General features: G+C 39.3%; 1 long non-coding RNA gene across 1 annotated transcript; it reads right to left on the bottom strand.

Moving 5' to 3' along the window:
• Window positions 1-204: 204 nt before the first annotated feature.
• LOC309531238 lies at window positions 205-17,049 on the bottom strand. The gene is made up of 3 exons (XR_014219165.1): window positions 15,147-17,049; window positions 8,014-8,141; window positions 205-794 (listed from the first exon to the last, which is right to left on the bottom strand). It is a non-coding gene; the product is annotated as an uncharacterized lncRNA (long non-coding RNA).
• Window positions 17,050-17,551: the final 502 nt, after the last annotated feature.

The raw sequence follows: 17,551 nt of genomic DNA, 5'->3' as shown, positions 1-17,551 counted from the left end.
GAGACTCCAACCATCATGCCTGACCCTCTCTGCAGACTGCCTGTCTCATGCTCTGTCCCACCCCCCAGCTTGCAAAACTAGAACCCCTCTCCTCCATTCACTTACCTCCTCACTCACTGCAATTCTGCCTCTCCCTCCTGAAACTCTGGCCCTTTGTCTCTGCTCCTCCCGTCTTATAACACTACAATACAATACAAATTATACATATAATACTAAACAATATTGCTGCAACCCCAGCTACTACTAATTCCACATTTTAAGTAACATAATTAAGCAACAATAATTATCTCTAAACAATGTGCTTAAGTAAAATAAACAAGAAGCACAAAAGCAAATCAGGTGCAAAACATCGAAATGCAACTTAATTATATAATTAGCTAGAAAATCTCATTTTACCAAAATCCCTCTGCTTATAATAAGACAACCACCAAGCAATTTTACAGAGACACGCAGCATGGTAACAATTTTAACATCCCATAGTACGGCATAAATTAAGTACTATACTAGCACTTAATGCCTTCATATGTATATGCCGTCATACCATGCCAGTGAGAGCTAGAATGAATTCAAAACCTTCAAAGACTAAGCATGTTGCATTCTGCAGTTGAGATTTGCCATAGTAAACTATGAACATTTAAAATGTGTTTAAATGCCCAGATCTGGACAAACATATATGATTTGTGCGGGGAGCCAGTTACAAATTCCTAGGTTACTACTTGCCATGTAGGGTTTTCATTATATAAGCCGTATTTTATGTTACTTTTCTCTTCCGAACAATATTGCCTATAAAGAAACTGTAAATATGACAAAGTGTTGACAACATTTGATGATCAGAAGGCAACATACATTCAATAAATTCCTTTCTTTTATTGAAAACTTTGATTAGATTGTTGCTAAAGTCCTCAGGGCATTCTAGAGGCCTTGTGTAGAACATACAGGTTATTTCCTGTGATAGAGACAAATGCCGGCAACAGTAACCCTTATGTCACATTTAATTTTGAAGTACCCAGCCAGATCTTTTGTTGGAGGTATGTCATACAGAAAACCAGAGTAATGCATTTTGGTACCTAGAAATTAAGTGTGCCCTAGGAAGATCGGCAGAATTACTTTTCATAGTGTTCTTACTCTCTTGGAAGAATTTTTTGGCTGCATACCAAGTATTATTATATATATGTCATAAATGTTATTTGCTCATAAATGTTTTGCAGTTTTCCTCACAATCATAGATAGCCTGAATTTTTTGGAAGCCGAAAAATTCAAAAGCGACACTATTTGTCTTATTGTATGTATGCTTTTCTCCCACACTACATTCAACAATGCACAGTGTCAGCTCCTTTGGTTTATAATATTAGGTGCTACTATCTTGGGAAGTTTAAGTTGGCAATGAAACCGGGAAGTGTACCGAAAAGGAAGACCTTTTTGCCCTTCACACTGTGACTTGGTTCTGACTGTACAATAAGACTTCTGTGCTTAAAGTCTGATGTATGATTAACTTGTGGCTCCTTTAACGTTGAATTCATTACCACTTGAGATAAGGCATACTCCAGCAATCTATTACTTCAGATGCATGCTTTTATTTACCCAAGTCTTTTCTGAATGAATTTTAAAATTATTATCTGCTGATCATCTTTTGAGTATTGCACTGTTGTTTTAACTATACCATTATGTTAGGTATATATTTTATATTTGTCTTCATTCAGCAGGATAGAACAACTGCAAGACAGAGCCCACTGTGCAGCAAGGAAATAGAACATATTTATTGACTAAATACATGAATATCTGCAGAAATTTAATGGGGGGGGGGAGAAACAGCTGGTTTTGAATCATAACCAACCATTCCACTTTCAAGAGCAGATAACAATCTAATAACATTAAAAATAGTAAAGAAATAGTGCAGTAATCTTACAGGTTTAATAGTTTTCTAAATGTCAGGATGTATTTTCTCTGTCTCTATTTTATGATGCCACAAAACTACTTATCAGTGTAAAATGCATTAGGATCTATTTACCCTTGTATTTTAGGAGCCCTTCAACTTCCAGTGCCACAGCATGTGCAATGACTGTAACATTCCTCCATTAACAGATGATGGCTGTGGTGTTGAGAAACTGACATGGACTTTAATATGACTAGTATGGTCCCAGATATGTAATGCACTTAAAAGCAAGATGAGTGCCGCAACCCCATAGTCTCCTTTGACTGAATTGTCCAGGGGCCCTTTACCTTTTTTTACCTGCACTTAAATCAAATAAATATCTAGTCATTCCTTCACTAGTTGTAGATTCTTGCAACAAACTTTTCCTAGCCTTATTTCAGCAATGGCCTAGTAATCAATGTCCCATAATTCATCATATATGACCCAGTAATATTAATCCCTCAATGTGGAAGGTTCCTAAATTATTGTGGTTCCTAAAACCTGAAGCCACACTGATGGCTCCTTCGCATGTAACAAAAGATATGCTTAAATACAGTACAGTGGTGCCTCGCAAGACGAAATTAATCCATTCCGTGAGTCTCTTCGTCTTGCGGTTTTTTCGTCTTGCGAAGCGCGGCTACTAGCGGCTTAGCGGCTTTCAGAAAAAGGAAACAAACTCGCAAGAACTCGCAAGACGTTTCGTCTTGCGAAGCAAGCCCATAGGGAAATTCGTCTTGCGGAACGACTCAAAAAACGGAAAACTCTTTCGTCTTGCGCGTTTTTCGTCTTACGAGGCATTCGTCTTGCGAGGTACCACTGTACTTTCATTGTACTGTGTGAAGGAGCTTTCACATCCAAAACATGTGCGTAAGATCTGTTTCTGAGAATAAAGCACTTTCTTTACTGACTGCTAATAAAATTGTAAATGAGAGTGGGGAGGAAGAAGTCAGAATTTTAATCAGGGAGAGGTAAATAAAGGTAAAGGTACAGGTAGGTTATATGTTTACTAGTCCTAAGCAAAACTACTCTGCAGCGCCATCTGGTGACACTGAGGATAAAAGTCTCCCATGCCACCTTTCTATAACCTTATTTATTGCAGCAAGAACTTAGTTCAACAGATGAATGAAGTAGATGGTGAAGATGTTGCTTCTAAATAAGATACATATGGGCTGTGTGTGTGTGTGTGTGAGAGAGAGAGAGAGAGAGAGAGAGAGAGAAGTAAATGTGTGGTACAGGGTGAATTTAATGATAAATTTTTATGCCCTCAAAGCAGACATATAATACATGACCAAGTAATTTGAAATAAACAAGCCCATTTGATATAACAGGGGCCCAGACTGCATAGCACAATATATGTATGATATGTTGGTGTCTGACAGCCCAATTATATGTAATTTTCCTTTTTCAAGTTTGAAGTGATATTTTTAAAAACATATTTTTAAGTTATATCCAACTAAAGTCATATTTGGAACAGATGCACTGAAAGCAATGTCTGCTTTCTGAGTGGCTGTGGGACAATGAAGAGGGCAGGGTAGGTGGCCACAAATGAGTTACCAAAAAAAGAAAACAAAAGAGGGCACAGCTTTGCACTAACTTTGCAAGTGCTAGTTGATAGGTAGAGAAATAATTGCTGTAATTTTAATGATAATAATAATGATGATGATGATGATGATAATGATGATTTGTAACCCACCCATCTGATTGGGTTGCCCCAGCCACTCTGGGCGGCTCCCAACAGAAAATTAAAAATGCAATAAAACATCAAACATTAAAAACTTCCCAAAACATCCAAACCTGGTGGGGAAGACTGTTAGAAGGTGACCCATGTGCATATGGTTGACAGGCAACTTCAAGCTCCCTGCTCTCCCTTCTTAGAGTTATTTATCTTTAAACTGGACTTGAACTGGACAGTTTTTCAAAGGTAGGACTCTTTCCACTAGAAGGCTATCCTCTGACAGTAGAGAACCATCTTGGCCACCTTAGAAGGCAGGTAGATAGGTTACATGATCTCAGCCAACCCTTACTGGCTACAGCTGAGGGATTGTATGGCTTGCCCACCCTCTGCATCGCCTGGGCTACTAGTAGGAAAATGAAGCCCCTCTGTCTCCAGCGAACTGCCTCAATCCTAGATCAGTGCCACACATGCAAAGGGCAACTTCATGCCCATTTGATTTCCAGATAGAAACAAAGCCATTGTTTCATCTGTCATATGCTGAAGAAGCCTCAATTATCAATGCTTCAGTGGTTACTGAGCAGCTTTTGTCTCGCATGGCAAAAGACAGCCTGATGTTGAACGGTTTGCAAAACTTCCTGTGGGTTTCTTTTGAACAAATTGCTATTTGTAGTTTGCATTTCCTGTGTATGCTTCTTCTATATGTAAAGCAATGTTTAAAAATCAAAACAAAACAGAAAACAAAAACAAAGATATAGTGCACAAAATCTTACTGTGTTACAAATGTATACATTAGACTGTTTTGATTACTTTTTAAAAAAGAAAGTTGGTGGACAACACATACTTTGTTTTGCTTATAGCTGGTTCAAGCCCAATTTTAGGATCTTTTGCACACATTAATAATTTCTGTCCAAGAGCAAAGTTAGGTGCTTGAGTATGTTTAAGTTTTGAAGCAAAATGGGCCCACCCATAAAATAAGGTAGCAGCTTCTGCATACCCCGGATACTGTAGGTACCGTAAGTCTGTAAATTAAAAGATTTTTTTTTTAAAGCCCAAACCTGCCTTTTGAAATTCTCCAACATCCCGAATCCAGACAAGATAATGATATGACCATGACAATGACCTGACAGTAATGCTCCCCACAGCCAGATTATTAATATTTTGATACAAGTGAGAATGGTTGTTGTGTTCTCTGGGACTCACATCCTAGACGGGGACTAGATGTTAATTTGGGTCCTAATTCTTTCCCCAAGCTATTACAAGGATTCTTTCTGGGACGTGTAAAATATATGTTGCTTTTATTCTCTGATAGCGGGTCAGTGGGGCATTGTTGGAATTTTGTGGCCTCTCACCTTAGAGAAAGATAGAGTGAACCATTGAAGTTAAATAGCTTAAAACACAAATAAATAGATATAACAACCTGAGTTGCCAGAACTATACCAGCCCATTGGCCAAAATAGCATGCTGGAACAGTTGCCCATTTTGAGATTTTACTTCAGTTACAAGTAGGTTCAACTTCTGTTCCTCTTTTTCACAAACTTATGCCCCAAGGAGCATAGTAGCTTATAACAATTGTGCAGCAAGGGCTACAGTAATGGGTTTTGTTTTTATGAAATATGGGGTACTATATATTTCATTTAACCACAACTACAAAATGTGACCCATTGATAGTGTTATGAGTTTGTGGGTGCCAGAATCTTCCTGGGTCCAGTAGGTGTTATAGTTTAATCAAGGCTTGGGGGATTAAAGTGAACACCAGACTCCTAATCCCTGGACCCAGTTCCCCATGTTCAGGAGATCACTTGGGAGATGGCCATTGAGAAAGCAAGGTTCTGGGCCAGACAGCAAATGGGCCAGACAGCCACCTCCCTCCACACAGAGTTAATTAGAAAACAATGCTAGAGCTGAGGGTTGGCTGTGATGTGACTGAGAGGAAAAATGGTCACAAGCTGGTAAAGGCAGCAAGCTGGAAAGAGGGTTGCAGAGAGAGAGAGACAGAGAGACAGAGAGACAGAGAGAGAGAGAGAGAGAGAGAGAGAGAGAGAGAGAGAGAGCTGCATGATGGTTGATTTCTCTTTGAATCCAAGGCTGTGATTATGGGAGAAACAAGACTCTCTTGGGGTGCTAATCCTGTGAACCCCTCCATCATAGGCTCAGGTTGTATGTATGTGCAAATAAACCATATAGCCTAAATACACCACGGTCTCCACTTTGCCTCATTTCCAAAAGGAAACATGAGTACTTGGAACCCCCGGAATCTCACACTGCTCGAAGACTGGGGTGGGATGCAACAATAGCCATACAATGGAAAATGGATTCATCTGAAATGCAATGGAAGCACAGCTGCTATATATAGACTCCATGAAACAAATGAGTAATGAAATATGCATTTATAGTACAGAAATGAATTGTAAGGAAAAACCTTCATTCAGAGATGTCATTGATCAGATGACTGGCGTCAGTTATATTTGATGTTTGTCCAGTGCTCATAAGAAAGGGCTTAAATTACAGTTGCTTTTGAATGCAAAGCCCCTATCTCAGATGTCAGCAGGCACTTCTATCACTCAGTGCCATCAGACACACACATCAATTCCTGCTATAAAAATCAGCTTGTCAGTTTTACAACTCTCCATGTTAGTATAAAAGGCTGCATGCAAAATGATTGCAGATAATTATGGGCTATGGAGTTAAACAGTGGTCCCATTTTTCTGGCAATCTCTCTTTGCAATAATCTTTGTATGACAATGAAAGGCTCCTGAAAAACTCTCTATTACCATCGCGTGCTATAATAAGTATAGCACTCAGGGGATGTTTAATAGAATCTGAAAAAAACAGAGATGAGAACAGCATATTATATCAACCTGCTCATTATGTCATTGATTCAAATTGTTTTAGGCAGCATTTCTTCCTGGAGAATGTCCAGTTGAACAGGATATAGTAAAGTCATGCGCTCCTGATACTTAATTGAACTATTATGGGTAAATGTTTTCTTTCTTAATTTAGTTCCGCTATTCTTCACCATAGTTCCATGTAAATTAAGACAAAGTACTTTCCTTGGTACATATACTTTCCCAGTGCCTGTGATGATTCTCATCCATCAATGCATTTCCAGCAAATGCACATTATATTGTATTTCATTTCTCTCTTACTATTGTACAAATCCCAGATCTCCTGCTTATCAGGGGAGGGTGGGGGACACACACACACACCACATATTCAAATCACAAAACACTAGATTATGCAGTTAACGTAACATGTAGTTATCTTTACCAAGCAAGCAAGCAAGCAAACAAACACCATGTAGTTTGGCCCTTACTCCAAGCAGGTTCTTATCTCCAATCTGTAAAAGCCAATCCATATACGCACCACTGTAGCAAGGAATTTTGTGCTTAGGAAGCCTAAGGATGCATCAGTAGGAGAAATACAACCAATACAGCAACAGGGAGCCAAAAAGGTTTGAAATCATACAGTTGTATTACATAGCCATAAAACATGGATTTTTATTATGGCTTTTTTTATTTACTTCCCAGAATACAGGAAGTGGGGATGGGAGAGAATTTTGATTCCATTCACATTTAAAGGAAAATTTACCAGATTCATACTTTCTGAAACAATGTGAACCAAAACACAGCCATCTTTCAACTTTGCACTTTTCCAAATTTTGCAATGCAGCTCTCCAGTTGTGTACAAAAATGCATAAAGTGTGCATAAAAATGCATTATAAGTGAAAAATTGCCCAGAAAAATGTGTGTATTAGGCAAAATTGCATATACAGTGGTACCTCGGGTTAAGAACTTAATTTGTTCTGGAGGTCCGTTCTTAACCTGAAACTGTTCTTAACCTGAAGCACCACTTTAGCTAACGGGGCCTCCTGCTGCCGCTGCGCCGCCGGAGCACAATTTCTGTTCTCACCCAAAAGCAAAGTTCTTAACCCGAGGTAATATTTCTGGGTTAGCAGAGTCTGTAACCTGAAGCGTATGTAACCCGAGGTACCACTGTATAAATCATGAACCCGTCAAATTATAGATGTGCATATTAAGAGAAATTCACACTAAATTGCTGATGAATTTCTGCGAGGCCTTAAAAAAATAAATCCCAGACCCTCATGGAGATGTTGAGAATTGAATTAAAGACTTAAAATGGGAAACTGAGAGAAACAAAAATTGATGGATTTGACCATCTAGCTGGAAGACAGGTTGCTTCTTACTGGGCAAGCAGACACAATACTGCCTGTGAGCTTTTCCTTCAAGGTCTGAAAGAAAAAAGAGCCATAGACATGCTTAAAAACAAACAAACAAACAAACAAACAAACAAACAAACAAACAAACAAACAAACAGTAAAGGGGTCAAGAATATCTAAGAAGGCAAGAACCCCACAACCATAATGTGGCTTCAGGCCTGCAAGTCTTAAAATGTTTCTGAAACTTACTCAGCTTCCAGATTTTCTGTTCCCCTGGTGGAGCACCATCTTCGCAGAGTGCTGGTCGGAAGAGGGTATTTCAGGGTATGAAATGTCTTAACAGAGATTATGTGGTGAAACCAAAGATCCGTGTAGAACTGGAACAGAAAAATTACCACTGCTGGTAAACATGTTTCTGAAAATGCTAAATTATCTTCTAAGATTTAACTTCCAGAGATTCAGAAGCGTTCGGGGAGGTGGGGAGACCAGTCTACTACAAAATGCATAATCCTGCAGATACTGTTTTATTTGTAAGTTTTTCTTACTTGTCCTTCACCACAAGAGCCAAGCCCAGGTCACACCAATACAATTAAAAACAAGTAAAACAGATAAAACAGTTTATACAATTATAAAAAGTAAAACAGTTCTAAGAAAACCAGCACAGTATAAGATAAACAAAACAGAAGAGGTGGATCCAACCAAAATACCTAAGACTAAGATAAAGAAGTGTGCTTCCAGCAAGCAGCGGAAGCTGAATAATGACAGTGCTAGATGCACCTCTGTGGGGACTAAATTTTACAACACAGGGACTGCCACAGAGAAAGCCCTCTTTGGGTCACCATTCCCCACACTTCTGAGGGTGGTGGAACTACTGAGAGACTTTCCTCTCCTGATCTTAACACTCAAGAGGATCATAGGGATGGAGTGTCATTTGAGATATTCAAAGGATATATATTCTGTATACTTTAAACAATTGGCTTATATACCAGCTTCACATTTTTGTCTTAATTGTTTTCAAAAGCAATTACATACCTGTGTGTTTCACAAGCCAGACCCAGAAACAAGCTGTCATTTCCCCCTTGTTTTGCTACCATTAATTTCTAATGAACTCATCAATTTGAACTGAAGAGTTTTTGTCTCTTTCACATTTATATTGTTTCAATTCAACAATATATTCCATCGCAATCTTCCAAAATGTTTTAAGCCATTTCGATGTTGAAGCAGATTCCCAAGGGTGTCTTTTCATTATTTCACAATTACACAAAAGATATTTCTGAAATTGGCTCTGGTTATTTTATTGCAAGCATAACTTTAAAACAAGAGATCCATTTGCAAATTACATCCTAATCCATTATAGGCAATGAGAAATGATAAGTGTCTTAATATGAAGGGAATTTCATAACAAAGCAAATAAGACTGTCCCAAGAGGCTCCATAACTAGCAGCAAGATGAGCTGGTCGCCTCCACTTGCCTTATTGGTGGGCCAGGCCCAGTTGAAGGGCAAACCTGTGAGTGTGTGGGCCCTCTGTGAGTATAGGAAGCTCCCTGATTGTTTGCTTTCCAACTCAGGGAGATTGAAGCAGGAGTGGACATTATCCTTGCTGAACCCCTCATTAAGTAGCACTTAATGACTGACCCATATGTATGCTTCTGACTGTTACTGCAAATTTCCTCCAGTCCTTGAAATGTGGATACTTCTAGTATGAGAAAAGAAGAGTCCTACAACTCAACATTTGGTCCCATCTGTGTTTTGGTTTGTTCCATGCCTTCAGTATCAGATTATTAGAGGTAAAGGGAAAGCAACTACTCAGCAACGTGGTTTCCTTTATATTGTATGCTGATAAACAAACATGTAGTACAATATTTTTTTTGCTTTTCTTAAAAGAACCACATTTATCAAGATTTAATTTTTAGTATCTGTCTTTCATCAGCATTGTACAAAGTTAATTCAGCCAGAAAACAACTCCCAAGAGCGGTGTTGTACTTAAGGCTGATAGCCACAGACTACAATCTAAACCTGTCTCTGGTTTGCTGAAAAAATATCTACAAATTGTTCATATTGGTCCTTTGCTGTAGATTCACGCAATTAAAAGGAAGCACAAGAAAGTGAAAGATGATTAATCTTCATGAACTTCTTATTCTGTTTAAGCTTCTGGGAATGCACGCCACATTTCCCCATAAGGATTATTTGTTTTAGTGTTGTGATATATCACCTATCTGCTTCTGAATATTTAAGTGGGACGTTACTTTTGGCAGCAAAACTAGTTTTGAAACTTTAATGAGAAGTGGAAATAGAAGACAGACAAGATGCCAAGACATTTTCTGGTTAATCTTATTCTGCTGTATTCTGTTGTTAAGCACTCCATATTGCTGAGCACATGTAGAAATTTGAGAAACTGGTGGGCATCACCAAAAATGGCTGCCATTGGGAGAGCATGGCTAATCACAAAATGGCTGCCATGAAGCCTAGCTAGTCACAAACAGGTAACTGAGTACAAGGCAGAGGGGTGGTTCTGAGTGCCAGCCCCTGCAACCCCATCCTTGTTACTGCTTGCTGTCACTGTCTATTCACGGTCATTGTTGAGTATGTGAACAGCAACAAGAGGGAGGAGATGCTGGGCAGGCCCTGTTGGGTGGAGTGAGGCAGCTGCATCAGGCAGCTAAAGCAACCATACTAGCTGTTCCTCCTGAATCTCCCCAACTATTCACCCTACTGGAAGACAGCAGTGTATGCTACATGACCTGCTTTGCATCTCCTAAGATGGCTGCAGGAATGGTGAATGATACTGTTCTCTATCCAGGACTGAAGTGAGATGCAACTTACAAGTCCGGGCAGTTTGTGTGTGGACCAGTAGGGGTATTATTTTGTCCTTGGTCTCAGGTAGCAAGCTGGCTCAGAGAAGAAAGGAGAAAGTGATTAGCACTTTCCCTCTTGACAGCAGTATAAACTGGACTCAGAGGGAGAGGGCAAGCAAACCAGACACTCGTGGCTGTGGCAAAGATGTAGACCCACTGAGGGTATCTTACCCAAGGGCACCTGCCAACCTAAACTAGAACCGTATGGGTGTATGTTCTGGGTTCATTGTCTTGAGCAATGAGTTAGGTTACCATGAAGACTATAAATCTATTTAAAATCACATGAGCTTACTGTCAGTGACAAGAATGTTTAGCAAAAGTATTTTAATAACATTATCCCAGCTGCATTCAGATTAGAAGATAAAGCTGCAATGACGTAACAATATTAAGTTGCATGGTAATAATGCATGAGGCTGTGGTTATCATAAAATATATATTACCCCAGGGTGTTATAAAAACAAAATTGTGCACCAAATACACACAGGTATTGCAATGCTATCCCATGGCAATACAGCAATTGGAATTGGCTCATTATTAAGAACAGAATTTGTTTTCTGTGTGCTTCAGAAATATGAAGTCGGCAAACAAGTAAAAACAGCAGCTGTTTTGGCGAAGCTTACAAAAATTAAATTGCCCTTTTAGAACTTATCAGTGCCCCCACAACCCAAGTATTTACAAACATAAAGAGTAATCACATATAATTTAAAAAGTGTTTGTTTTTATAGCTTTTCTAAGCTTCATTGGGGGTCAAGAATTGCTTGCATAACCATTGTTCAAAAAAAATTGTTTTTCTGAGCAAACATTTAGAGCCTAGTATAAGAAAACCTTGGGTGGATTAGACATATCTGTGTCTCATAGCAACTGGTAAATTTAGTGTTGTCATAAATTTTATAATTAGTCTTAAAATACTACAATCTTAAATGTTTAAAAATTAACTTCAGGGAAGAAAATGAAAGAATATTTATTCTTCCTATGAAGGTTGCAGTTTTATTAACTGAAGATTAATACTGAAAATGAAGTGTTCTCTATTCCTCACAAAAACTATTCTTTTCATTCACCTTGAAACCCCCCCTCACAATTTTAGGTGCTCCTTTTGGTGCTGGAAAATAAAATTGAGCCTAAAGTTAAAACTTTAAAGGTTAGGCTTACTCTCAAAACAGATAGTCAAGCGCTGTAGCTGTGCCTTTGGGGGCAAAAACAGTATTTCTCAACTTTTAAGGAGAAATTTGTAATAGAATGTAAAACCAACATTACTCCAATCACGTCTTGCTTTCAGAAAAAAGTAAAGACCCGCAGTTGGATCTCTCCCAAGTACTCCTCACTTCCAAGAATAGTTTTTGTGAAGAATATAGAAAATCTCTCCCAAATCCTACTGGTAGATAATAAAAGAGGTTGATTCACTCATAGCGACTGCACTGTTAAAAATAGTACTTCCTGAAATAGCTGATGAAAGGAAAAGGTATAGCCAGACAACAGATAAACAAGTCATAATAGCTTGAGTTCCAGAAACATTTGACATGTATAACTAGCAAATGGTTTATTGATTAGATATTAAAGTACGGTACTGAGCCAAAAAATATAGCATCCCTACAGCACAGTTAAAGGTTTGCTGTATTTTGTTTCCCTCTAGACAGCTTGAACTGTAATGTCTCCTGTTATCAGTATTGCAGGTGCTGCTGTTCCATAAGCTCAAACTGTAGTATAATCCAATTTTTAGAGTTTTAGCAACACCAATTGTTTTCTGTGTGAGTATCAAGCATATTGGATAGCCTGAGACCTCCCTCCTTCCTTGCATGGGAACAGGAATAGCTCCCATCTCTAAAGCTGAGGTATGTGCCCTAAGCCTTTGCTTTTCCTATGACCTTGAGACAAGGCCAATGCTTAGGTGACTGGCCATGGAATAAATTTAAGTTTGAAGGCCAGTTTATAGGCATCCTAGAGGCAGGGCCAACCCATGCATGAGGCAAGGGGAGGTGACTGCCTCAGGCAGCAGGATCCATAGGGATGGCAGATCTAGCCTTCAAGAAACGCATCACCCATTGTAGCCGCTGTAGCGCCAGTAGAAACTGTAGCACACTCCTTGGAGGCCGGATCTGCCATGCCTTCAGTAGTCCCCACCCCAGATGCTACCTCCACAGTAGCCAGCTGGTCTTCTACCATTATCTGTTACTAATGTTGATCTTTACTTCCCTCCCTTCTTCTGGGGGGGCTACAACAGAACCATTTTGCGGTTTGCCTCAGGTGCTCAAATGTCTTGAGCAGGTGCTGCCATAGGCTCTGCATGGTGAATGAGAAGCATGCTGCTCTACATTACATTATCTGCAAGGTGGAGGGACAGGTGTGCAACTTCATACCAGACCTGTTAAATAATTGCCATTATGTAAGTAAGATGTCTTTCCTTTCTTCAGAGCCTAAAGAAGATGGAACAGAAGGACAGAGATTGGCAACAGTGCAGTGGTTGGCAAAAGGAACTAACTTGATTGTAGCTAAGGGGCTCATCAGTATTGCCAATTAAGTACTGGCACAACATTTTTGTCAGCATGATTCATGTCAGTCCGGAAAGAGCTGGTGCCAGATCTGCGCTGCTAGCAACGATAGCTCTTAAATACAAATCTAGCTAAGAAGGAAAAAAACTGGTTGGTTGGTTGGTTGGCATCTCTCTGTCTTGGGAGACAATAGAAGAGTGCGCCTTTGTGGGTAACGTCAAACCATTGGAGAGTTATAGCACCTGCTGTGGCTCTAGAGACCAACACATGAGAGACATGTTTTGTTGCGGGTGGAACACGTGGAAGGCATCCGGTTGTGCTGATATGGGTGTACCATGCCGTTTCTTCTTTCTATGCGCCTCATTTTGGAGTTATTCATGTGGGACATGGGATTCTTCTTCTGTAATGCTCCTAATGCTTTTAATGTAAAATGGGCCTAGAACTAGTGTGTCATTTTCTGCTCATTGATTTTAGTATGAAATAGAATCCAGGAAGGGACGCAGGTGGCGCTGTGGGAAGGTCGGCGGTTCGAACTGCCAACCTATCAGTTCGAAAGCACGTCAAAGTACAAGTAGATAAATAGGTACTGCTCCGGCGGGAAGGTAAACGGAATTTCCATGCGCTGCTCTGGTTCGCCAGAAGTTGCTTAGTCATGCTGGCCACATGACCCGGAAGCTGTACGCCAGCTCCCTCGGCCAATAAAGTGAGATGAGCGCCATACCCCAGAGTCGGTCATGACTGGACCTAATGGTCAGGGGTCCCTTTACTTTTACTAGAATCCAGGAAGTGTATCAATCACCACTAAGCATGGCTTGTTGCTGTTTAAAAGGCCACTCGTGTGTGCAGCTAAATGCCATCCATCCGTCCATCCATCCATTCTAGGGTCCTCCAACATGTTTGTAAGTACACACTTGATATATTTCCAGCCACAAAGTGGTCAACAACCCAATCAATGACTGTATACAACAGTTACAGATAGGTAGCCGTGTTGGTCTGCCATAGTCAAAATAAAAAATTCCTTCCAGTAGCACCTTAAAGACCAACTAAGTTAGTTCTTGGTATGAGCTTTCGTGTGCATGCACACTTCTTCAGATACACTGAAACAGAAGTTGCCAGACCCTTCTATATAGTGAGAAGGTGGGGAGGGGTATTACTCAGAAGGGTGGTGGGAATGGGAGATTGACAGATAGCTGAGATGAGCCTGTTGACGACTCTTAACGACTGTAATAGGTCTTACAGGAAAGGGCAAGGGGTGAGAAGGTCAGAAATGGCTTAGTCATGTATAATGAGATAAGAATCCATCAGTAATGACACATAAAAGCAGTGAGAATTGGATGCCAATATCTCCTTCCATCTCATTTGATACTTAGCAGCCTTTTAGATCTTGGCACCCAATTACAATGCAAGTATTTAACCTTTACATGACCACTCAACTTGGAAACTGGAGAGCAGAAGACAACAAGCTTCATGAATTAAAAACCCTCCCTGTATTAAAAGGCCAGAATAGGTCAGATCATCAGATGATATCCCTTGATCTCCATAATCTCTAGTCAAACTAGCTCATAAGTTTGAGCAATTAAGAGAGTATGTTATCTGCTGATCTTATTTTGCATTCCTGTCCCTCAGTCCTTTCTTGGCTGCACAAAGGCCAGGACTAACACTATTGTGCACCTGTACTGCCTCCTAGAATCATGCAGTTGGAAGGGATGCTGGGGGCATCTATTCTAACACCCTGCAATATAGGAATCTCCACTAAATCATACGTTACAGGTGGTCATCCAAACTGCTGAAAAAAACTCCAAGCAAGCTACGTCAATCTGAGGGAGTAGTCTGTTCCTGTTGAACAGTTCTCACTGTCAGAAAGTTTGTCCTAGTGTTTAGTTGGAATCTCCTTTCTTGTCACTTGAATCCATCGGTTTGGGTCCTAGCCTCTGGAGCAGGAGGAAACAAACTGGCTCCATCTTCCATGTGACAGTCCTTTCAATATCTGAAAATGGCTATTATATTTCCTCTGTCTCCTTTTTACTAGGCTAAACATACCCAGCTTGGTTCCAGACCCTTGATCATCTTTGTCGCCCTCCTCTGTGCATGTTCCAGATGTCAATATCCATCTCAAATCGAATCCAATACACCAGAATAAGGCCAAAACTCTGAATAAGGCAAAAAACACAAACAAAGCCAATGCCTGAGCAGCACCGACAACAATTGAGGAAGCGAACCAAAGAGGAAGTCCTCAGGCTCGCTCCTGTTTAAACGGCCCTGGCCACGCCCCCCGGCCAGTGGATTGGCTGGCCGGGCTCTGACGTGGCCGGGATCCCCCGGGCAACGGGGGACAAAGTCCCCCGCCCCCAGTGGGGAGGTGGTGACCACCGCAACTCCTCCCCATTGGGAAGTGGAGCGGATTTGCCAGCTGCTTGAATTCAAGCTTATTTTATGTTTGCTGTTTATATTGACAATGTTTTTAGACACTGATTTTGTTATTTTTTTCTGTAAACTTGCAAAAGTTTGTGATAGAAACGATTTAAAGCAGCAATCCAATACACACTTACCTGAAAGTAAAAGCCACTGAACTGTTATATTATCTTTTTTAAGTCTTTGAAAATTACTATTTTACAGCATTTGTCAATGTATTATTGCCAAAACAAAGGTGATAACAAAACAAGAAGTTAAAATAACTTATCATAACAGGGGAGAGCAACTGTGCCTTAATTAATGACCCAATATAAATTAAATTTTAAAAAAGTTAATGTAAGTAAATACATAATCAATCTAGAAAGCCTATTTTCAAGAGTGATTCCTTTTCTTTTAGCAAGCAAGGGGAAAACCCCATCTCCAGCCAAACTCATTGTAGAAATAAAAAGATAGTTGATATGCATAAAGGAGGAAAGTAACCTGTATTCAGTAATCTTGATTGTATACCCTAATTAAGTTTCCTTTCAGTTACCAGCATTGTAGAGATACAGCCAGAATGAATGCAAATACTCTCCTGCAGGGTTTGCCCACAGATAACAGCAGTGAGGTTTCTCAGCCTGTTGCCATGGTTACTAGGGCACAGCAACTCATTAGCTGCATTTTAAAAGTTTTGAATATCTCTGTACCTGAGGTCTCAAATTTAACAGCGAGCAAACAGATCTAGATGAAATAAAGGCCAGCCTTGAACTTTTACCCCTTCTTCCTCCCACACTATCAAACAAATCCAAAGAAATCGCTTTAAAACATTCTAAAGTAGATAAGAAAAACTTGTTTTGGAGGTGGTTTATGGTTCGAACTTGAATCTGAAATGTAAGCAGAAAGAAATTAGGTGGCTTCTTTCTAGCTTGGTATGAAACCCACAGATAGGGAGGGGTCAGGAAGGGTTGTCTATAATGGTATTCAGATGATAATTTATAAAGAAGATCTTTAGCATTTTGGCTTCATGCCTTATTCTTTTATTGATTTGTTGAATGACCTTGGGCAAGGCAATTAACTTCTGTGTATCTCAGTTTTCCCATTAAAAAAGAAAGATTATTACCCACATTTGTAAATTACTACTTCAGTATGTGAGTTAAAGAAAGATATCATTTGTCATTCAAGAAAATGAGTTTTCCAGTTTGAATATGGAATTATGCGCTTTGTAGTGCTTCTACTGTTCACATGAAATAATTTCACAGAGATTTGTCGATCTCTAATTTTTCTATCTTTGCTAATGGTTAAGACATATCAGCTGTTGGCTGATATGTCTTAAGACATATTGCTGTTGCCTGTGTATTTTTAAGATTAAAAAAAAGTTAATATCCTTGTTGATTCATAGTTTTGAATAATTTGACAAATGTTTGCAGTAGCGCCAGTTTTCTTTTGAGGTGGTTGAGATTTATATTATGAAATTTGTTTTTAAAATGTTAAAACTGCAAGACAAGAAAATATAGTTAATATCTCACTGCCGAAAAGAGTTATGATTGAAAAACTATTATTTGTTGTTGTTGTTTAGTCGTTTAGTCGTGTCCGACTCTTCGTGACCCCATGGACCAGAGCACGCCAGGCACTTCTGTCTTCAAAAACTATTATACACAGTATTTATTTCTTGCATACTCACTTTGTGTGTTTCAATTCTATTGTGGTACATCAAAAAGGATCTCAAGCTTTCCATAAAATTGGATAGTCTAATTTCCAAGATTATTTTATAATGAATAATTTCCATCATCACCAAAGATTGCAAGGCACTTCGTTATTCATCCATTAATTTTCTTATGTATTTTGCAGTTAAAGAACCAGCTGTGATCAACAGATTGTTTACCAAACAATGATGCTGTTTTTAAAATAGATTGTCCAAAAAGTCACAGCAAGAAATGGTGAAAATTTATAAGTATGCCTTCCCTTATTTTTAAAAATAATTTATATATAAGTATCCAAAAGGTCATGTCTGAAATATAAATAACAGTATTTTTTGCTCTATAAGACTCACTTTT

Source organism: Podarcis vaucheri (assembly GCF_965113315.1).
Source record: "Podarcis vaucheri genome assembly, chromosome: 4".
NCBI lineage: Eukaryota > Metazoa > Chordata > Lepidosauria > Squamata > Lacertidae > Podarcis > Podarcis vaucheri.
Note: the sequence above shows the minus strand (reverse complement) of the source record. Positions and strands in the feature narration are given on the sequence as shown.